General features: G+C 38.1%; 1 pseudogene; it reads right to left on the reverse strand.

Moving 5' to 3' along the window:
- LOC132773468 (small acidic protein-like) overlaps window positions 1-11,505 on the reverse strand; it is a 61,922-nt pseudogene extending 50,417 nt beyond the window's left edge.
- Between the last annotated feature and the right edge of the window lie 9,880 nt (window positions 11,506-21,385).

Consider the following 21,385-nt stretch of genomic DNA (forward strand, 5'->3'; position numbering starts at 1 on the left):
AGAAAATTAGAGGCCTTGGACACTGAATTACACTAGCAATACAATACCTTTAGCCTTAAGAAGCACAAGGCCCTAATCATTTACTTGGCTGCAGTACAGAGAAACCTTTGGGTAACCACAGGACTAAAAAGTCAATGACCTCATTAGTGGTATCTGACTAAACAGGAAATAATAAGGAAAACATGCCTTCTGTAAGGCTGCAATGAATAAAATATATGGAGGCACAGGAGGTGTGAGGATTGCACTGTGGGTCAGCAGCAGGCCAAGGGGGACATTTTAAATAGCCTACCATTTTGCACTTTCTCCACTATTACTGGTCCTTTCATTCATTTTCCCTTCCACACTCACAACACAAAAAAAGAAGAATGTTTTCCCACTGTATATTAAATCAAAACTTTATTTATAGTTAGTGACCAGTATAGAATCCTACCTTATAATTATTGATTCACATCAGTGTCGTGTTTACATTAGATTAGGATATAAATTCAAATTTGACATCATTATAAAATATACTTAAATGACCCTTACATGACCAGAGGTTTCAAAAAGATAACATAGACCTTAAAATTATATCATGTTAAAAACATATCATTCCATACTATCCGATGGCTGGATGTCACTTTTTATTTTTACAAATTGATGAACAGAAGTAATTCTGAAGTCATTGCCTATTAACATATGAAAAAAGTTGTGTAAGTTGATCTCTATTTGTATCAAGTTGAATTCTGTCCTTTGTGTTACGTTTTCAATTTCCTTTGTTGCTGGCACAATAATACTGGATATGTCATTGTAGTATCTTTATCATTAGTGTGAAGATGTAGTGATATATTACATGTTTTGCATGCAAAATTCAAAGATACAGCATTTGAGATGTTTTGGCAGGGTTGGAATAAAATCACTCACGATCCCTTAGCAATCTGCTGCAAGTCAGTGCAGATAGCACTGGGTTAGATGAAACAATGTTCTGATTCTGAGGCGGTCTGATAACTTCAATGAAAGTCAATTTTAAATTCTATCATATTGTGTTGATAGAAAAGGGTGTGAGAAACCCTTTAGAAAGACAAAGGTTGCATCCACACTGGATAAGTAATTTTTACTTATTAAGGCTTTTTTTGAGGGGGACGGTGTTCTTGTCTGGTATCTGGACAACCCCCCCCCCCCCGAAAAGCTTTTCTGGGACATGTGTGAACTCTAATGTGGACCCAATCGGGTCCTGTCTGGAATGGCCCTGAGATTTTTCACTGCATTTACCAAAGCAACATCTGACAACAAGTCGAACAACAAACAATGCAAGGGTTTTATTATGATTAACAGGAGCCCCCGGTGGTGCAGTGGGTTAAACCCTTGTGCTGGCAGGACTGAAGACCGACAGGTCACAGGTTCAAATCTGGGGAGAAGTGGATGAGCTCCCTCTATCAGCTCCAGCTCCTCATGCGGGGACATGAGAGAAGCCTCCCACAAGGATCATAAAACATCAAATCATCCAGGCGTCCCCTGGACAACGTCCTTGCAGACGGTCAATTCTCTCACACCAGAAGTGACTTGCAGTTTCTCAAGTCGCTCCTGACACGACAAAAAAAAAAAAAAAGATTAACGACTGGTTTAGCTTCCGGTATGGTGCTGATGAGGGCTGTGCAGAGAAACTTCCCGGTCTGTTTTTACATTTTATCAACCTTTTATCAACCATTTTAATGACTTCTATCACTACTAATCATCATTTTATCAGCTACTGTTTTAAATTGTTTTAAATTGTAGCCGAGGACACAGTTAATTTGGTCAAGAGAGGAACTTTGAGAACAAATTTGTGTGCTGCTGAGTTGTTCTCCCACATACAATTGTGTAAACTGCTTTTATTATTATGATGATGATTAACAGCATTTCACATTAACATTGCAAGCTAGAGTACAACAAGTCAAACGTTCCTTCTGGCAAACAGGTCAAATGGTGGGTTTCTGACCAACCATCAAAGAAACAGAGAGTCACCAGCTCTGAGTACAGAGCTAAACTAAACCTCTATTTCGAATCTAATCAAAAACTGGCATATCTTTCAAGAGTTGTTGAAAAGTTGAATGACTGAAACTTTTAAATATAAAATCAATATATATCCAGCTATATTACTGAATACAACATATATTCAATCATACAAGTATCATCGAGGAAAGTTGTATATTGAACTGTAAGTAAAATACTATGGATATTGTAGAAATGCATTTTTAGTTTGGTAATTAGAATAAAACTTATGGAAAGTGATCATTGACATTAAGATATTTTCCCCAAGTCATAGAGTGTTTCCTTTCTGCAAGTGCATAGTGTGCTCTCCCTCCTCCCCCCAATGCCAAATTAGCTTAATTGCATGCTCTCTAAGACAGCAGTGCTATTTAAATGTGGTTTAAGTGGTAAGCTCATATATATATATATATATATAGAGAGAGAGAGAGAGAGAGAGAGAGAGAGAGGGAATGAGCTTTAAGTTTAGAGAAAAAGTATATGAGATAACTCAAATGGAAACTAATAAGAAATGAATAAAGGAATAAATAACAACCAGGCTTACATAAAACGATGTGACCTTATATTTCAAGTTTTTAAAGGGGCAAATTAGATATTTAGGCATACATTTGAAGGGGCCTTGATAAAAAATGCTCCTCATGTAGATCATGGCCTGACTCAGGTTTTTGGTGACAAATGCAAAATAAAACACCCAAATCCTGTTCTCTTCTGGGTTGAAAAGCCAGCTCAGTCATTGAACTATAGGGAGGACTAATAGTACTCTAGATAAGGATAGAAAAAGCCATGAGTTTTACTTTATCATAAATTTGAATTTGTCCGTTTGGAAAAATGTTGATCATTCTCAAAATGAAACCATATTTCCCCACGTCTTTTGAAGATGGGGGAATCCTAGTGGGTTTTTTTTCCTTCTCCCACACTGGCATTTTGGGATGTCCTTATAAAGCAAAATGAAATCAATTTCCAAAACCTGGGGACATTATTTCTGGGCTGCATCTATTTTTACAATAACCAGCCAGTATGTTCAGGGGAAGGGCCCCCTGATGGCATCAGTGGGTTAAACCGCTGAGCTGCTGAACTTGCTGACCAAAAAGGTTGGCAGTTTGAATCCAGGGAGTGGGGTGAGCTCCTGCTGTTAGGCCCAGCTTCTGCCAACCTAGCATTTTGAAAACATTGAAGTGTGAGTAGATCAATAGGTACCGCTTTGGCAGGAAGGTAACGACACTCCATTCAGTCACGCTGGCTACATGACATTGGAAGTGTCTATGGACAACGCTGGCTCTTCAGCTTAGAAATGGAGATGAGAACCACCCCCCAGATTTTGACACAACTAGACTTAATGTCAGGGGAAAATCTTTAGCTTTACCTATGTTCAGGGGCAATGCTACAAGGCTTTTCTGAAAGTTATAGTCTGAAAAGTATTTTCTTCATGTGCTGCCTATCCTAGAACAGTGGATATTTCTTTATGGAAACAAGGACTTGGTCTTTCTCCAGGTTTGGGAACATGTCACAATAGATTCATGGCTGCTATTCTACAAAACCTAACAAGGCACAAGTAACCATATGTCGCCAAATTAAGTCCTTTGTGATGAAGTCATCAGTCTCGTTAGAAAAATTGTCCTATTCTGTTTTGGCAGATGCCTAGGAGGGCTGGAGGACAGACTGAGACCCATCCACACAGCCATATAATCCAGATTATCAAAGTAGATAATCCAATTATTTGATTTAAATTGGATTATATTAGTTTACACTGCCATATAATTCAGTTCAAAGCAGATATATGGATTTTAGATGGCAGTGTAGAAGGGGCCTCAGTTGCTTTCTTGACCTTGGATGCACCAGATATTTTTTAATGCTGCATATATAATCCAGATTATCAAACCAGATAATTCACATTATCTGCTTTGAGTCTACACTGCCAGATAATCCAGTTCAAAGCAGATAATCTGGATTTTATATGGCAGTGTAGAAGGGGGCATAATTTGACACCGCTTTAACTGTCATGGACCATGACTCATGGCTAAATGCTGGGCTTTGTAGTTTGGTGAACTATCAGCACACTTTTGCAGAGGAGGTTAAATACCTTAGAAGATCACAAACCCCATGATTCTATAGTGTTGGGCCAAGACAGTTAAAAAGGTGTCAAACTGCATTAATTCTGCAGTGCGCAGCAAATTGTTTTTGACTTGAACATTCACACAGCTGCACTGAGTTGTAACTTAGAAGCAAAACATTTACAAATACTTGTGTTATTCCATGGGGAAAATCTGCATAGATTTGTCACTGTTTTGACATTAAACAGTTTTGAAATGCCAGGCATTTTGGATACCTTTTAAAGCATTTGGTTGTATACTGCTGTAGATTAGTCTAAAGTATTTATGTAATTTGTTAGAAGTTGTGCAAATTACAGGCTTCAAGAAATGCATACTTTATGTTCTCTCAGTATTTTTGTCAGATACGTTATTGGAACACTTCTCCTTTGCCTTATACTGTCTAAGCTTCTTGTGGGTATAGGCACTGAAATGTTCAAGTGCCTTCCTACAGCTATCTCCCAAAGCAAATGATGTATTTACATTTCAATTCTAATAAATAATGTCATGGATTTGTGTAAGCAAACCCATTTCTACTGCACCTTATCTTTAAGACAAGGAATGAGAAATGGATCATACATTTGCTTTTTAATATATTTAGCCACTTTTAAAACTGTTTGAACACTTTATTTGGTTAGCGAAATATTCTCAAGGACACACAACAAGAAACAAGGCAGATCAGATATGAGCTGAACAGTCCATGAAATCCCCTGTTGAAGGTTATCAACATATTTTGTAAAAAAATCTTGTTTTCTTAAGAGATTTACACAACCTAGTTCCTTATATCTGAAACACCTCTTCCTAATATTTAGAAACCAGCAGCTTTGTATTCCTTCAAAGCTCTAATTTGAAAAGTGAGAATTAATCGCTCAGCACTTTTTTTCCATTGAAAATAAAGACTTAGGCCCCTTCTACACTGCCCTATATCCCAAGATCTGATTCCATATTATCTGATTTAAACTGATTATATGAGTCTCCATTGCCAGATAATCGGGGATCAGATCCTGGGATATAGGGGCAGTGTGGAAGGGGCCTTAGTATATCTAATTGCATCCATGGATGCAATTGAGGAGAGGGTGGGATGTAACACTACTTGTAAATAAGTAGCTCAGTTTAGATATTTCTCAGACTGGTAGCCACCATTGGAACTTTTAGAGAGTGTCAAGGATGTCAGTGCAAAATGGCTGCTGTTGTGGATGTTGTTGTTCATTCGTTCAGTCGTCTCCGACTCTTCGTGACCTCATGGACCAGCCCACGCCAGAGCTCCCTGTCAGCCGTTACCACCCCCAGCTCCCTCAAGGTCAGTCCAGTCACTTCAAGGATGCCATCCATCCATCTTGCCCTTGGTCGGCCCCTCTTCCTTTTGCCTTCCACTTTCCCCAGCATAATTGTCTTCTCTAGGCTTTCCTGTCTCCTCATGATGTGGCTGTTGTGGATAGGATTGGCTAAAAAACTCCAAGGTCACAGAATGATTAAATGATGAGAATAAAAGCACAATGAATATCTCTTGATAGATTTTAACTGTGAATTTTTAATTTATGTTTATATTTAATTCTGTTTTAATGTTTGTATATTTCTATATTTTAAATTGTATACTAATGCTGTTATGTCAAGCCGCTTTGTGTCCCCTTTTGGTAGATAAAGTGGTGTATAAATAAACATAAACATAAACATAACAGCAACAACAACACAGCCAGGTCCATTGCCAAACACACAATTATTCATTTGCAAAGAATGGCAAAAACAATTTCAAAGAAATGGAAACTCATGACACTAAACATTAAATACTGAACACAAAGTTGTTGATACAGGAGTCCTGTAGATTCTGGAGTGCCACAGGATTTCTGGGGACCACAAGTAATGAACCTGAGACCTTTGTCATGCAAAACATATGATCCGTGTCCACTTTGTCAACATTACTCCATTTCACACCTATTATACTATATTGAAAAGAAATTACTGTTTGACTACAGTTGACATTTTTTCAGATATTTTTGAGTGAAACCATCACTTTGGGGAGTTAGCAGTTCAAGAGGACAGAATAAGAGATTGCTGAAACCTGAATCCATTCTGAACTAATGCTAGGGGAAAAGCCATGAATTGTTCCTGAGAGTTTCATTTGATTTATCTTTGGAGCAGTCCCACTTCTTTCAGAAGAGTGTATTGCGACTGAAATGATGTATGAATGAAGTCTATGTGAAAATTCAGAGAATATTTTGTGTCTGAGTGTCTGCATTCTTCCCTTCTCATTCCCTTATTGAAACCAATAGTGGCCAGTTGCTTTTATGGATCTGTTCTGAAGTGTACTCTACATCAGTGGTTCTCAACCTGTGGGTCCCCATGTGTTTTGGTCTACGACACCCAGAAATCCCTGCCAGTTTACCAGCTGTTAGAATTTCAGGGAGTTGAAGGCCAAAACATCTGGGGACCCACATGTTGGGAACCACTGCTCTAAGAACTATCAAGGCTTTGAACTCTAACTCAAAATAGGTTCAACACCTTAGAAAGCTCCTTTTGAGTCTGGATGAATCTGAAGATGATTGACCATCTTTTGACATAGAGGTTACTACTGAGTACACAATGTAGTCCATAGAGAAGACATTCTGGGCCTCTAGAGCAATCTCAGTAGCAGAGCTGATGTTCTAGTACAACAGTATAATATATCTGCTTAAGTAGAGTATAATAAACTAAATATATGTTTGTGAAGGTAAGGAAAGAGTAACAGTGACTCACATAATTTCTGCTGTGCTGTTGGTCAGAGGTTGCTGCTGTAGCTTCTAATCTAATGTGAACCAGCATAATTTTGCACTTTCATACCAATATGTGAACAAAATATCATTACTTTTTAAAAAAACATTACACTTCACTGAATTTTGTAATAGAGTTTTGTAATGAATTTAATTTATAGCCTGCTTTTCTCCCATGTTATCAATGGTTTTTTTTCTCTAATCAACAAATATGCACAAAGATGTGTACATCCTGACATCAATACTAGGAAAGATTCTGGAGCAGTGGAGCAGATTGTTAAACTGACAATGTGTAAGTCCTTAAGGGGGGAAAAACATGCTCACTAGAAGTCAACATGGGTTTCTAAAAAACAAGTCAAGCCAGATTAATAGTATCTGTTTGCTTTATAATGTTACAAGCTTGGTAGAGGAAGGGAATGCTGTGATTGTAGTTTATCTTGATTTCAGTAAAGGCTTTGACAAGATCCCCCATGCTATTCTTGCAAATGAGATAGCAATGGCATGTATAAAAATATGGATACACTTCTATGCTTTTTTTTAAAGCAAGTTTCAGATAAATTGGACATAAGATAGATAAACTTTAGCAGTGGTCTGGAGGAATCATATAATCAGTTCACATGAAAAGATGGAATAGTTCCTGGGCTGGCATAGCTCTTCCTGATATCCTCAATCTGTGGGAGTGGTGTAGAAAATGAGGACATTTTGGATAGGGTAAATCCAAATTTTCCCCCATTGTGCTCTTTCTAGAACTAGAAAACATCGTGGGGCAACCATAGTGATGAATCTTTATCTACCAGAAAAACATCAGCCTCCTGCAAATGTCTATATCTGGATCTTCATCTTTGGACATACATGGAAGTTGAGGTCTGAAGTATCCCTTGGGCTTTTGGAAATTTTCAGGTCCAAGATGCTGAATAGTAAGATCTTTCCCATTAATAGCATTATTAAAAATAATTATGTTTGAATTCTTTAATAATTTAATATACTTTTCTTTGTATTTAACTTCATGCAACTACTTATTTTAAATATACTGCATTCACCAATTAGAGAACAGTTTTTTAAAAAGCAGGATAGACTCCTTTCTCTTTCCAGGCAAGATTGATAGTCTGCCTTTATTCATTAACAGGAGACCACATTTACATATGAACAGTGCATTTCTTTCCTTAGGAAATTGTAATCATCAACAAAGAATACCTCATTAGCCACACTGATTGATTCCTTTTGACAGTAGCTCATCACAAATTAACCAAACATATAAGAAAAATAATGTTCTAAAGTGTGTATTAATTTCACTTATCGCTTCTGACTTTCCATGGTCTTTTAAAATCAAATCTCAAAAAATACGCAATTTCTGATGTTAAACTATATCCTTTATGCATGTCAACATTAATCTAGAAGTGGGTGCTTGAAAAGGGGAAAGGAAGATTATTCTATTACTATATATCATAGCAATTAAAACAACTATATTTAAAACATCCCATTATGAAGGTGTATCTTAACAACAAGGTCACTGTATATTTCCGCAAAATGGAACTTAAAGCAAAAGCACGCAGCTGTTTGCTTGAAGCTTCAGAATAAGAGCCATCAAGCTCATGTAAGAGGTTTCCTTAAGAAGTATTGACTGGTGGCTTCCATGCCAAGGGATCTGCTCCAGGTTTTGGTCTGAACTTTACAGCTTTCGAACCCTTTTCTCTCTTCTGGCTCCAAGGAGATCTTTAGAGATCTTCCAATTGTTTATAGTACCATCCAATACATTCTCTCTACATTCCACCTCATAATTTCAGATCTACTGGGGAGGCCCTGCTCTTGGTTCCACCAGCGTCTCAAACACGTCTGGTGGGATGAGGGACAGGGCCTTCTCAGTGGTGAACCCCTGCTTATGGAATTCGCTCCCCAGCAAGATTAGATTGGCATCCTCCTTTCTTACTTTTAGGAAAAAACTAAAGATGTGGTTTTGGAGCCAGGCCTTTGGCTAGTGGGCACAATAGCACTTTAGGCACTGAACTCGGACAATAGGATTGTTTGAAAATTGGAAATGGCTTTATGACCTTTGATTCTGTGATTATGTAATTTTAATTAATGTCACTGCTTAATTGTTATGTAATGGATTTTATATTGCTGTTTTATATTGTTTTAATACTGTTGGAATTGAATATTTGCCTGTGTTAGCTGCCCAGAGCCCCTCTCCCCCCTCGGGGGTGAGAAGGGCAGGGTAGAAATGGTCTAAATAAATAAATTTATTTATAGAGTAGGAAGAGACCTTAAAGATAATTGAATCCCACCCTTCTGTAAATCAATGACTGCAGTATTACAAAGAGTAGTGGATGACCCAAACATAAACTAGTCACGTGTATTTTAGCTGGTGAGATGCCCTTGTCTGCTCCTTTATTCTCATGGTTTTAGTGAATAATTCTCTTTTTTTCCTGTAAAATGTAAAGGTCCCTTACCTTTTTGCAGCCAGGATTGCAGGGCCTAGAGTAAGTCTGCCAGCTAGCTTGCAGCTTAGGTGGGCCTGGCGAAGCAGCAGTAGCCATTTTAGATCAGGGAAGGCACCATCTTAGAGAGAGTTTAGAGAGGGGGAGTGTCTTAGGCCTGAGTCAGCAGAGATTGACCAGGATTGGTTTAGAAAAGGGGGCCGGGTTTAGAGAGGCTTGGAGGGAAAAAGAGCCTTTTTAGTGACAGAAAGGGGGAGTTGAAGATTAGAGTTCGAAGAGAAAGGATGCTTTAGAAGTTCGTGGGTTTAAGAGTTAGGATAGGGCAAAGTTTGCCAGTGGTTTCCCAGCAAGTTAGCTGAAGCAAACTGAACAGCTATTAGGGATATAGCTGGGTTGTAGCTAGATAGGACTGGGTTAGTGTATCTAAGCTACAGAAGAAATCCTGACAGAGATTTAGTTCCTGTTAAGTTTTCATGTTGGTGAAGAGAAGATTTCTCTATTTGTAACAAAGATAGAACTAATATGGTAACCGCTACGCTTTCAAGACAAAATACTTTCTGTAACAGCCAAGATATTGAACTGCACTTACTTTCCTGTTTTCAATTAATAAACTTTCATTGATTATTTACATTTAAAAGCCTGACTCAAGTGTGCCTTTGTGGCTAAAGTTTCCTACACAACCTCAACTGTTTTAAAAAGAACAATAATAAGACCCAGTGTTTGGTGGTCTCAAATAGATATTTAATATTAGACAGCTAGGGAGTTCCTTTTACATTTTTGGTGGCAGCGGAAGAAACTTAAAAGATACCCCTCAGACATCATATTAGTTCCAGTGATGTGGGATTGATTTTTAATATATCCCCATCTTTATAACTGGTGTACAGCGGAGTGGGATCTGATATTGATTGATCTTCCTCGAACCAATTCTTTATATAAAACACATCAAGGACCTCTTCACACATGGGTTTTTGGTTGTTTTTTCTTCTTTTGGGCGAGGCCTGCCTAGCAGCATGAGACGAAATGGTAATGGGGAAACTGGGGGAAACTGGGGGAAATGGTAAAGGAGTAATATCAATACAATAGGCCTTTATTGGCATAACATGGCAGAGAGTATAAAACATAGTACACGTAATAAAAAGGGCTTCTCGTTTGCTACACATTCAGTTTGCAGACTTCATTCAGGAATCTTGCCACTGAAAGGCAGCAGCTAAAGTCCTGGCAATTTAAAAGCAAAATCACTTTGTCAGAATCACTGCGGTTCTTCAGTGAATCTATGGCTTGTGTTAGCAGGCTGGATCTTAGCTCCTGGTAGAGTGGACAGTGCAGGAGAATATGCGGTATGGAGTCTAGCTGTCCTGTGCCGCAGAGGCAGACCCTCTTGTCGCTCAGGAGGCCGTTGAGTCTTCCTCTATGGAGCGGCGATGGCATGATGTTAAATCTAGCCAGCATGTAGGCTCTTCTGTAAGAGGGGTTGGTGAGCTCTGTGATGTAAAAGGCTGGATTTCCCTGTGTGTATGGAATTGCCAAGTTAATAGGTGAGCAGGATTTGTTTGCCAAGCTCAACAATTGGTTGTGGTACCTTTCTAGCAGCCTCCTTTTGATGAGGGTAAAAATCTCGGAAAAAGATAGTAGGGTCAGGAAATCCCTGTCGTAGCCCAATTCCCCGATCTTTGCTAGGACAGTTGAGCACCATTTGGAGTGGTGGAGTTCGCTCAGGGTGAGTTGAGTCAGAGAGTCGCTGGGGCTTTGATAGTGTATAGATAGCCAACATTTAATGACGATTAGCCAGATAGTAGCCTCAATAGAATATTGCCTAGATTCAAGACAAAGAACTGCATACGGGACACAGTTGGGGGCACCATATAGTTTGTGGAGGAATTTCGAATGAAAAGATCTGATGGCGCTGTTATTGGGGGTTAACCAGATGGGTGCTCCATAGAGAAGTTGTGACATCGCCTTTTCTTTGAAGACTTGCAGAGCTAGGGGGATATATTGATTGCCCCTGGAGTGGAAGAACCTCCTGGTCGCACTGCCACTCGATTTGGCCCAGGCCAGTAAATATTTTAAGTGGGTGGACCATGACAAGTTGTTGCTAAACCAGAGACCTAGGTATTTGAAATGTTTTACTTGCTCAATATAATGGCCCTTTATCTTCCAGACTTGTCTTTTGTTGCTTTTCCCAAACGCCAAGATTTTAGTTTTATCGTAGTTCACCTGCAGTTCGTTCATCTCGCAAAAATCAACAAATAAAAAAGGGCTGAAAAACTAGGCTTATATTCATGTATATACAGTACCTATCCTTTTTTCCACTGAGGAAAGATATTTGATAACCTGATTGGCTGCATTAAGTTGTTTGTAGCAGGATATGTTATCTTAAATCTGTTTCGTTTTATTGCAATCAAACACCTAAAAAGAAACTGCCTAAATCATGTTTACAGTACACTGTTGCTTGGTGCTGATGAGAAGAAATTGAACTTTGCATTAACTTACTGGGAAAATTAGCACATAAATTAGACCTCAATCAGATCTTCTTGTGACTGGGTGATTAATACAGTCTTCTGTGTAAGAATGTTTATATATTGCATGACTCAGAATTGCTGGAATTACCATAATACCCTTGAATATAAAATAATCCTTAAAATGGATTATTTCGTTCCTTAAAATGGAGCTGGGTTTTTTTTTCTTTGCAACATTTCAACAAAGTTCTAATAGCATATTGTCACCCATGAAATGTGAATCCTCAACACATTAGCACAGTGCAGTACCTTGTGCATGCCTGAATTGTTACACCAGCCATTTGTATGAATACATTCACAGACTTCAAAAATAACTTTGATCTCTGTTCAGTTTAGTGAAAGCATTCTTCCAGGTTGCAAAATCCCATGGCTGGGGCACTGAGGACTTCCCAGTTGCCTCTGGTAGCTTCTCTGTCAGTGATCCACATTATCACACCAGGGCTTTCAAGAATACATCCCTGTATTTCTGCCACCTGGAAGGCAAGGACCTCTGTGGCTGAGAATTCAAAAGGCCTGACCCTAAACTACATTTCCCAGAATTCTGCAGGCTGCCTGCTTTAAAGCCCTGGTGTGATAATGTGGTTAGTGATGCAGTGAAATCCAGACTTTAATGGACCTTTCCAAGACTTATCTTTATTGGCGGTCACCACCAAACTATATACGTCCAGCAGTTGCAGTGTTGGCCATAAAGAAAAATATTAGTAAAGTGCACCAAAAACAAAACAAAAACAAACCTACCACAGAGCAGTGATACATTTATTATGTAACCAAGAGGGGGGAAAATACATTATGCAGGCTTTCAAAACTCCCTAGCCTAGACTTCTTCCTCAGGCATGGATGTTAAAATCATTTTAGAGGTAGGGATTTGATAGTGAACGGTCACAGAGCTTCATCTTCCTTGGGATGCTGAAGGTGAGTTGAAGATAAAGGTGGGGGATGTTTGATCCAGACAAAGGCCATACCCCTTATTGAGCAATGCAAGGCAATAAATACTTGTTCTCTGCTGTTAGAAAAAAATATGACAATTTCTTTATGATCTAGCCTATTTCTGGCCCGTGTCAGGCTAGAAGTCCATATAAAATCCTCATTATGTGCTTTGAACTGGCAGTGTAGACTTATATGGTCCACTTTAAAGATGATAGTGTGGATTACCTGATTTGATAATCTGGATTATATAGCAGTGTAGATCTAGCCTTAAATGCACTAAAAGACAAAACATATTGAGGATAGCCAATTTCAAGTTGTTTTATCGAAGTGTTTCACCACCAAGCATCAAGGTTAATTCCTGAAATTACTCACCAAAAGAACACAGGAGAAAATGAAAGCTTGACCCAGGGTCCTACCCGGACATGAATGTGGTGTGTTGACACATTTTAAAGCAATTGGATGTTTATTTCTTATCGTTAACACGCTTTCTGCTAACTTGAGCTATTACTAGCTTGGTTGTTTCTTGGTTACTGAAAGCAGAGCTAGGAGGTAGGGCTGGGCAACCACGGAAAAATTTGTTTCTAAACTCGATTCATTTTTTGGGGTTTTTTGTGTTTCGATATTTAAAAGAATTCCGAAATTTTTCTTTAATGATATTTATGAAATTTCGTAAAATTACGAAACAATACGAAACAAATACGAAACGAATACGAATCGATTCGTTAATGGCGGACGCGACCACGCAATACGCTAAAAAAACTCCATATGGGACAGGGGGAACTTTTGAAGCTTCCCTCTCCCTCTGTTGTTGACTGTTGGTGTGATATTTATAATTTTTTTTCACTGATTAAACAAACAACAGCTATAAAACTTGCCCCAGACATGCGGAAATAATAACGAAACGATTTCGAAACGATTTCGAAACAAATACGAAACTAACACGAAGCAATTACGAAACGAATTGAAAAATTCGTTTCGTTTTTTAGATGCTCCTGAATGGTTCAATATCGCTTCATTATAAAAAAATAACGAATTTTTAACGAATTACGAAATTATGAAATGAAACCGCCCAGCCCTACTAGGAGGTTCTATCACTATGAAACAAAGCTTTTCCATTTGGTTATCTTTTTGTATTTTTGTTTAATTAAAGAAGTATTAGCTTTAATAGAGTCCACTTACCTTTACTTTCTGACTAGCTAGCATCCATCATCCATTTATGTCAAGGACCAATTCCTGTGCTTCAATCAGGAGTTGTTGCTCTCTGATACAGATTTGCAAACTATATATGAATTCACTTAGTAGTGTCCTGAAAATTCATGGTGGAGGCAAATACCAAGAAAATTGGTATCATGAAGATAGTGGTTGTAAAGTTGATGACATTTGAATTCATATTCAGATTAAGTTGTGTTTACAGGAGTTTGACTGCAACAATTTGGACATTAAATTAGCCATTGATTGTGTGTTCCATTGATTTTAGTGTGCCAGTTCAAAGTGTGTCTGAAAGCCAGATAATCAAGACTCAACTCTAATTCATTTCTGCTGTTCCTACATTGTTCACCAATTATCATGGACATTTCAAGATTAAATTTAAAAAAATCTACTTTGGGAAAATGTTGGGGATAGCCTAAAGCTTGCTGGAGTATCCCGTGGTTTCAGGGCATTATACAATGGGATCAAGCCCAACAATGGACAATGGGATCAGGTCCAATTCTGACTAATCCATGGCTCAGATGGAATAATGGTGGCATTATTCTTTCCGTGCAATTACCAGGACAAGGAATGAGCATGGATCATGCATGTATCTCCACAATTGCTACTCCCAGATAGCAACAAATCTCTATTTGAGTTCCAAGGGTTACAAATGTGTCTTTTTTCCTAATCCATTTCTTTTTATTGGGTAGGCCTCTCTGCTGATGTCAGAGCAAGGTGCTCATGGTGCCCAGAAGATCAGATGAGTCTCTGTGATCAGCTGGGAATAGCAGCAGTATCACGGAGGGTGAGGTGACTGTCGTGAAACTTGTGGACACCAGCAGAGCACTGCAACAGAGCTCTGTGCGTGGCTGCTTCTGGGGCCAGTCCAGAGAACAAATATTTTTGTTTGACCGAAGATGTACTGACCAGTTTATACTCACTCTAGATCAAGATCCTCATAAGAAGGCAAAAGGCAGAACTCTTTTTCATGCATTACTTTCTTCCCTACCCCCCCATACAAGAATGACTGAAGTCATTTCAACCTTTGTTAAGATTTAGTGGAACTTCAGATGTGTCTTTTCAGTTCAGAAAAAAACTTGTCATTATTATCTGTTTAAAGTGACACAAATGGCTGGTAAACTGGGCCATGTGTGCTGGGAATTACTAGCCATCTATATTTGCAGCCATTGCAATGGCGTACTGCTGTGATTACAGAATTTGCTCTGTAAATGAGTCCAAGAGCTACATTTTAAAAAAAGACAAATTATAATAATGCAAATATCCCTGCTGTCCCTAACCCCTGTCACAGTGAAAGGGTTTTGGATCACTTCAAGAAGATCACTCAGGTTTATACATTGTTAGGTCTCTTTAACTTCTGCTTTCAGCAGATTGGGTCAGAAAGGACAGTACATCATAAGCAGAACAAAAGCTGTGCAATTAGCTTCTTGACTGAACAAACCATTAGGAGCAGTTTAAAGATCACTTTTGAATACGCCCATCTGTTCTTCACTAAAAGATTGCCGTTCTTTCAGAATTTCTTTCAAACTGACATACTCTTTTGTGTGTGTATATATATATAGTTTCCAAAACCCAACTGAAGCACCATTGTGGGTCCTTGTGATTGACACATTGATTCATTCCCAGCAAGGGTCCTCTAATTAACATGACCTTTTGATAAGGTGGGAGATATGGGATGAGACAAGTACTCTCAGAAGAGCTATTAATAACTTCTTAGCAATTGCTAATGTTGGAGAGGTTCCTTCTGTATCATTTATTTTTTAAAAGAAATAAAAGTTTGGAAACTGACACACACATTCTAATACTCATACACGTGAACCAAAAAGAATGTTCAGAGGAACAGATATGTTAATTAATCTCTAAAAGGCAAACATTCCATGTTAGGTAAATTGCACATTTAATCACTCTAATAAAATGCAAGGATGAAATCATAAGTCTACATGGACCTAAAAACAACAGAAAGGCATAGCTTCATCTGTCTTAAGATGACTTAACATTGTTTTGCACACCCTAACAGGTGGCTTTATTTCTTCATGTCAGATGGTATTTGTACCAAGGGAATTTTCATTTCCCTCACCATCTGGTCCTCCCCACACTATAACTTTAGAATGAAATTCAGAGATGATAACATTTTGTTAATGGGACTTGACACTTTCTTTGCTAATTGGGCAGCCAAGTTGCTTTGGTACCTACACAAATGCATGGTTCATGTGTGTCAAAACTATTGGTGACATATAACATATTGGTGTAGCTTTCAAAAGACGATGTGTTGGATATGGAACAAAGTAATCCTTGACCGAGGAAAAGAGTGGTGATATTTTCTCCTTGTGAAATACAAAACTATTGCAACTGTTAGTTTTGAAAGTTATGCTTGTGATTTAGGGAAATAACACGCCATGGTAATATTCAGAAATTTATCAGCCAAGACTTAGAGCAACTAGATTCAAGAAAGCAGAAAATTACGGACTTGAAGACAATGTGCTTTGTGGCAAAAGGAACTAAGAGAAATCTAATCTGACATAGTTGAAATCTTGTCATTAATACTGGTCTCCCATTGAGTCCGCCAACTAGGCAGTCCAGGCTTCAGTGTGTACACCTTTTAGCCTGGTGACTTTTAAAAGATGAACTGCATTGACCCCCTTAAATCAATTGTAAATTGATAAGTCAGGCCAATCTCTAATTGAGTCTATAATTAGACTTATCCCTACAATAATAGAGGATTATCAGCCTCATATAAGAAATATTTGGGATATATGAGAATTTCATTTTGAATTTACCAAATTTTGTCCTAGAAACTAAAAAAAAACAAAGAGAAATTCTATTATTCTTGTAATTATTGTTCTGCATTCCTAAAAAGCAAAGAAGGAAGCACATATTCATATTAAGAAAAAGTGCACACCAAAATCCATGCATAACTGAAAATAAAAAATTAGCCGCTGACAACTGTACAGGAAATAAAGAGCACAATTAAAAGCCCAAATAACAATAAAGCTCCTGGAGAAGACTTCTTACCACCAGAGCTGTTTAAATCCAACCCTGACTAGTGCCCCCTCCCCCCAATAGCAGGTCTATGTAATAATATAAATAACACTGCCAATATACCTACAGGTTGGAAACTCGCAATAATTATCGTTATTTACAAAAAAAAAAGTGCAAAAAAGATCCAAAGAATTATTGACCCATCAGCCTCATCGATATAGTGGCCAAAATTTATTCTAAAGTACTTCTCTCCAAATTAGAGCTATGGGAATATGAAAACAAAATATTTTCAGAAGAACAAGCCGGCTTCAGATCAGGAAGATCCACCACGGATAACTGTTTTGTCCTAAATCACCTAATTAACATCTGAAAAGAAAGAGCAGGTTATATGTTGCTTTCATCAATTTAAAAGCAGCTTTTGGCAGCATCAATAGAGAGAGCCTCTGGAATAGACCACAGATTACTGTTTCTGATCAAAAGTCTATACTCCAACAACCATATTCAGGGTAGAACGGGAATCAGTAGAGCCCTGACAAAGAAAATAGTAAAGAGGCTATTTATTGGCCTCTTTACTTTTCAACCTTTATTATCAATGACCTGCCAGATTCCCTCAGGAGCCCTGATGTTCACATGCCAAAAATTGGTAACAGACACGTAAATACTCTTTTATACATGGTTGACATGATTTTGATGTCAAATACACAAATAGGATTATGAAGATTATTGAGTAAACCTAACACATACACCCACAAAAATGAGCTGACAATAAACAAACCCAAGTCAAAAATAACGTTCGGAAATTGCCCATCTAGACACAAATGGGTTCTAGATGCAGAGCATATAGAATAGGTTAGCTCTTTTACATACCTAGGTTTGGTATACTCAGAGACAGGCTCATGGCTTGCACACTTTCAATCTTTCAATCTTGTGCGATCAAAACTAGGGCACGCTCTAACACACTGGCAAGACTGCTATCGCATAGATATCCTGGATCTTTATCACCGATAATCAAAGTTTACAAAGCCAAAATTGTCCCCATGACATTATATGTAGCAGAAATTTGGAGCCTATGCAAATTACCAATACTGGAACAAGCACAATCAAAATGTCTAAGACAGATACTTGGTGTTGACATTAAGACCACCGCTGCTGCAGTCAGAGCAGAGTTAGAAATATATTCTATCAAAGGACTCACCAAAATCAGGGACTTTAATTACTAGTTTAAAATAAGAAATCTCAAAAATAATATACTTCCAAAATTGTCTTTTTTAGAACAATCTAATGGTCAAAACCAAGCTTCCTGGTCAGAACAATGAACAAGGTTCCTCTGCACCTGTGGATTACAAATTGCCTCCTTATGTCAGAATAGGGATGCTGAAAAAAGGACAGTAATTCAAAGGATCCTAAATACTGAAGCCCAGAAAGATATAGCCATCCTGTCAAACACAGGATCCTTTAAGTGGTTAGGACATTTTAAACATAATTTCCAGCGGGCACCGAACCTAAAAGCTGATATGCCAAGACACCTAAGAATTGCTTTTACCAGGGCAAGATTTGAACAAATTGAGTCCATGAAGAGACAGATTCAATCATATCCCACATGAAGAAAGACTATGTATCTGCGGCACCCCTGAAGTTGAAAATCTGAACCACACCTTACATAACTGCAATCTATATGAAAAAGAAAGTAAACAATACTTATGGCCTTTTATTTGCAATAAAACAAGCTGGGATACAGCAGCCTAAACCTCATTTTTGTTGGCCAGTTACAACCCCATTCTGACAACAAAAGTTGCCCTTTATTTGTTTAAAGCTGCTAAAAGGAGATCAGAGTACATAGATCAGATTGGAGTGCAGTGCAGGGGAGACGAGGATAGTTGATGCATATATCTATGGCTACCTGTATATTTGTATTTTATTTTAAGAGGACTAGATGTATGTTGTATTTTGTGTTTACACTGTCTGTTTTTGATAAGGCCAACTGGCTATTCAATAAAATTGTTCGATATCCAATGCCGCAAAACTACAAGAAAAGAAAAAAAAATAACTCAGTAACGAGCATGGAAGAGATGGATTAAAACTTCTTTGAAAATGTAGATGGTAATTTTGCTTTTAGACCCCATATTAATTCTGGGTCCTTCTTTGGAAGAAAGGCAATATAACACAACATAACATAAAAAGGATGGAATCATTCACATTTAGGCATGGCATAATCACCTCTTTTCCAACTATAATACAGCAACTAATTCTATGTAGAACTTGCAGTGTTTAGAAGTAACATCTACCAGGCAATTGAATCTTATCCTCTGTGTTCCCTGGGTGTTGTTGGGACTGCTGCATGCCTGATTTCTCCCTTCACCATATCTAAGAAGGCTTGCTTCACAATGTCTCCATTATGAGCAGGCTTTCTCTGCAACTCTTCCTTTCCTTGCTTGTTTTCCCTCATACACATGTCACCTCTCTTCCTTAGTGACATCACAAACAACAGCCAATCTTTCACCTAGCCAGAGTCAATCCAATGACATCATAAAGGGCCACTAGACTGTCACCTAGCAAAAGCTTTTGTGGTGTGTGTGTATGTAATCTTTGACCCACCTGTGTCGGCTTCCCATGAATGTTACAGACCAAAGATCAATAATTCATAGGTTCATTTCTCATTAAGTTAAAGATGCTCATTTTGACTCCTGAGTGACTCAGTTGGTGAGTATATAAGAAAGAGCTTTAGCTGCACCTTACTACTTTAGTTAGGGTAGGTCCATCCCAGTTCAACTTCTAGCAACTAGTCAAAATTATTCTGTCGTGTGTTTGTTTGTTTGTTTGTTTACATTAAATTTTCCCATAAAACTATTTCTTAAAAATTATATATTTACTTTCAAGTGACCTCTTGTGTTTTGGGGCTACAAAGTCTGGATATGAGAGAGAGATGTCTAATGGCACAGGAAAAGGACACTATACAATCTACAGTGAAGCAGTTTTTGCAAAATTCACTTGTTCTTTCATAAAGAAGAGCAGAACTTGAATGCATAAAACTGTGGGATGCATTTGTGAAAGTGGAATTGGGAGACAAGGATGAAAACGAGATGTCATGTTTAAACAGTTGACACATTGTGGTAACACTAGAGGTATCAGTGTAACATTATGCCATTTTTATGCATTCACTAGAAAAACTCTTTTTGGAGGTATTAAATTCTTAGATGTCACTTGTCAGTTCAGGATCTCCAATGAATGATTTTGGTTTGAAATGATTTGGCAGACAGTACAATATGTATCTTTTAAAGCTCTCCTCCCCCTTTCATAAAATAGAATTCATTCGTTCATCTTAAAAAGACAGTACAAAATGACAATGACATTTCAGAATGAAGTGTCATTTTCCTTCTCAGCCAGCTGTTTGAATCTCCCTGTATGTGTTCTAGGAGTGATTTAATACACCTTGTTATACTGCTAGGTAAATTTAATAGAATGCAAATGAACTATACGAAATGTCATGGGAGAAGGAAGGTCAAAGTTGGCAAAGGAAGTCGAAAAGCATAATCTGGCATATGAGGATATTTTTAAATAAACCGTGTGTGCTTGAGTGCCTAAGAGCCATGTCTTTCTACAAGAGGTATTCACTTATCCTGATTCCAATAAGAATAAAACATATCCAGTGGAAATTAAAAAAGCTATGCCCATCCTCTGGATTAATTCATATTCACATTATTTCTAAATACTGACAATCAGTAAGAACTAAAGGGGAAAAAAGCAGAATGTTTCTCACACAGTTTGTTAGTTACGTGGCCTTATTTAGGACTTCATCAGATGGGATGGAAAAAACATCTTACCCCATTCCCTACCTTTTTTTCCCATCTTCTGAAATGGCCAGCCTTTCCCTGTCTTTTACCCCCTTTCCCCCACTTTCTCAGGTTTGGAGTCAGGTAACACCAACTCCAGTGATTGATCCATTGTTCATGTGCAGACTATATCCAGTCCAATCTAGGTAACATCTCCAAAACTTTGGGATCACTCCAGAGTTCTTTGGAAGTTCCAGAATATATTCTGCTTCACCTTGTGCCAGGTCAATGACTGAAAGCAACACTCCAGCTGAAAACCCAGCCATATGCCCTGCAGACTTCCTTCAATAGTTGCAAGGTGAGTTCACTTTACTTGGCCCTTGTACACTGGGCCACAGAGTTCTGTTTGGTTAATTGACATGGAAAATGGCACAGAAGTCCAAATCCTAACTTGGTTGATTCTTGTGCAGGACATGAGAAAATGCAAACATCATTTTCCTTGTTGTGAGATGACAATGGCTTGAACATTTAAACAGTGATAATTATTATCTTGTTGCGTGGACTATGAAAAGGTAGCAGTGCTAGATGGCTTGTCCATCTGTTGTTTTCTGCTTGCTCTACAGTAGAAAAGATGCTATAAAATAGCAATAGTCCAAAATGCAAAGATCAAAAGTCCAAACTGGTAATGTCCATGAAAATCCAAGTTAT

This window comes from Anolis sagrei, chromosome 4, assembly GCF_037176765.1.
Source record: "Anolis sagrei isolate rAnoSag1 chromosome 4, rAnoSag1.mat, whole genome shotgun sequence".
Classification (NCBI taxonomy): Eukaryota; Metazoa; Chordata; class Lepidosauria; order Squamata; family Dactyloidae; genus Anolis; species Anolis sagrei.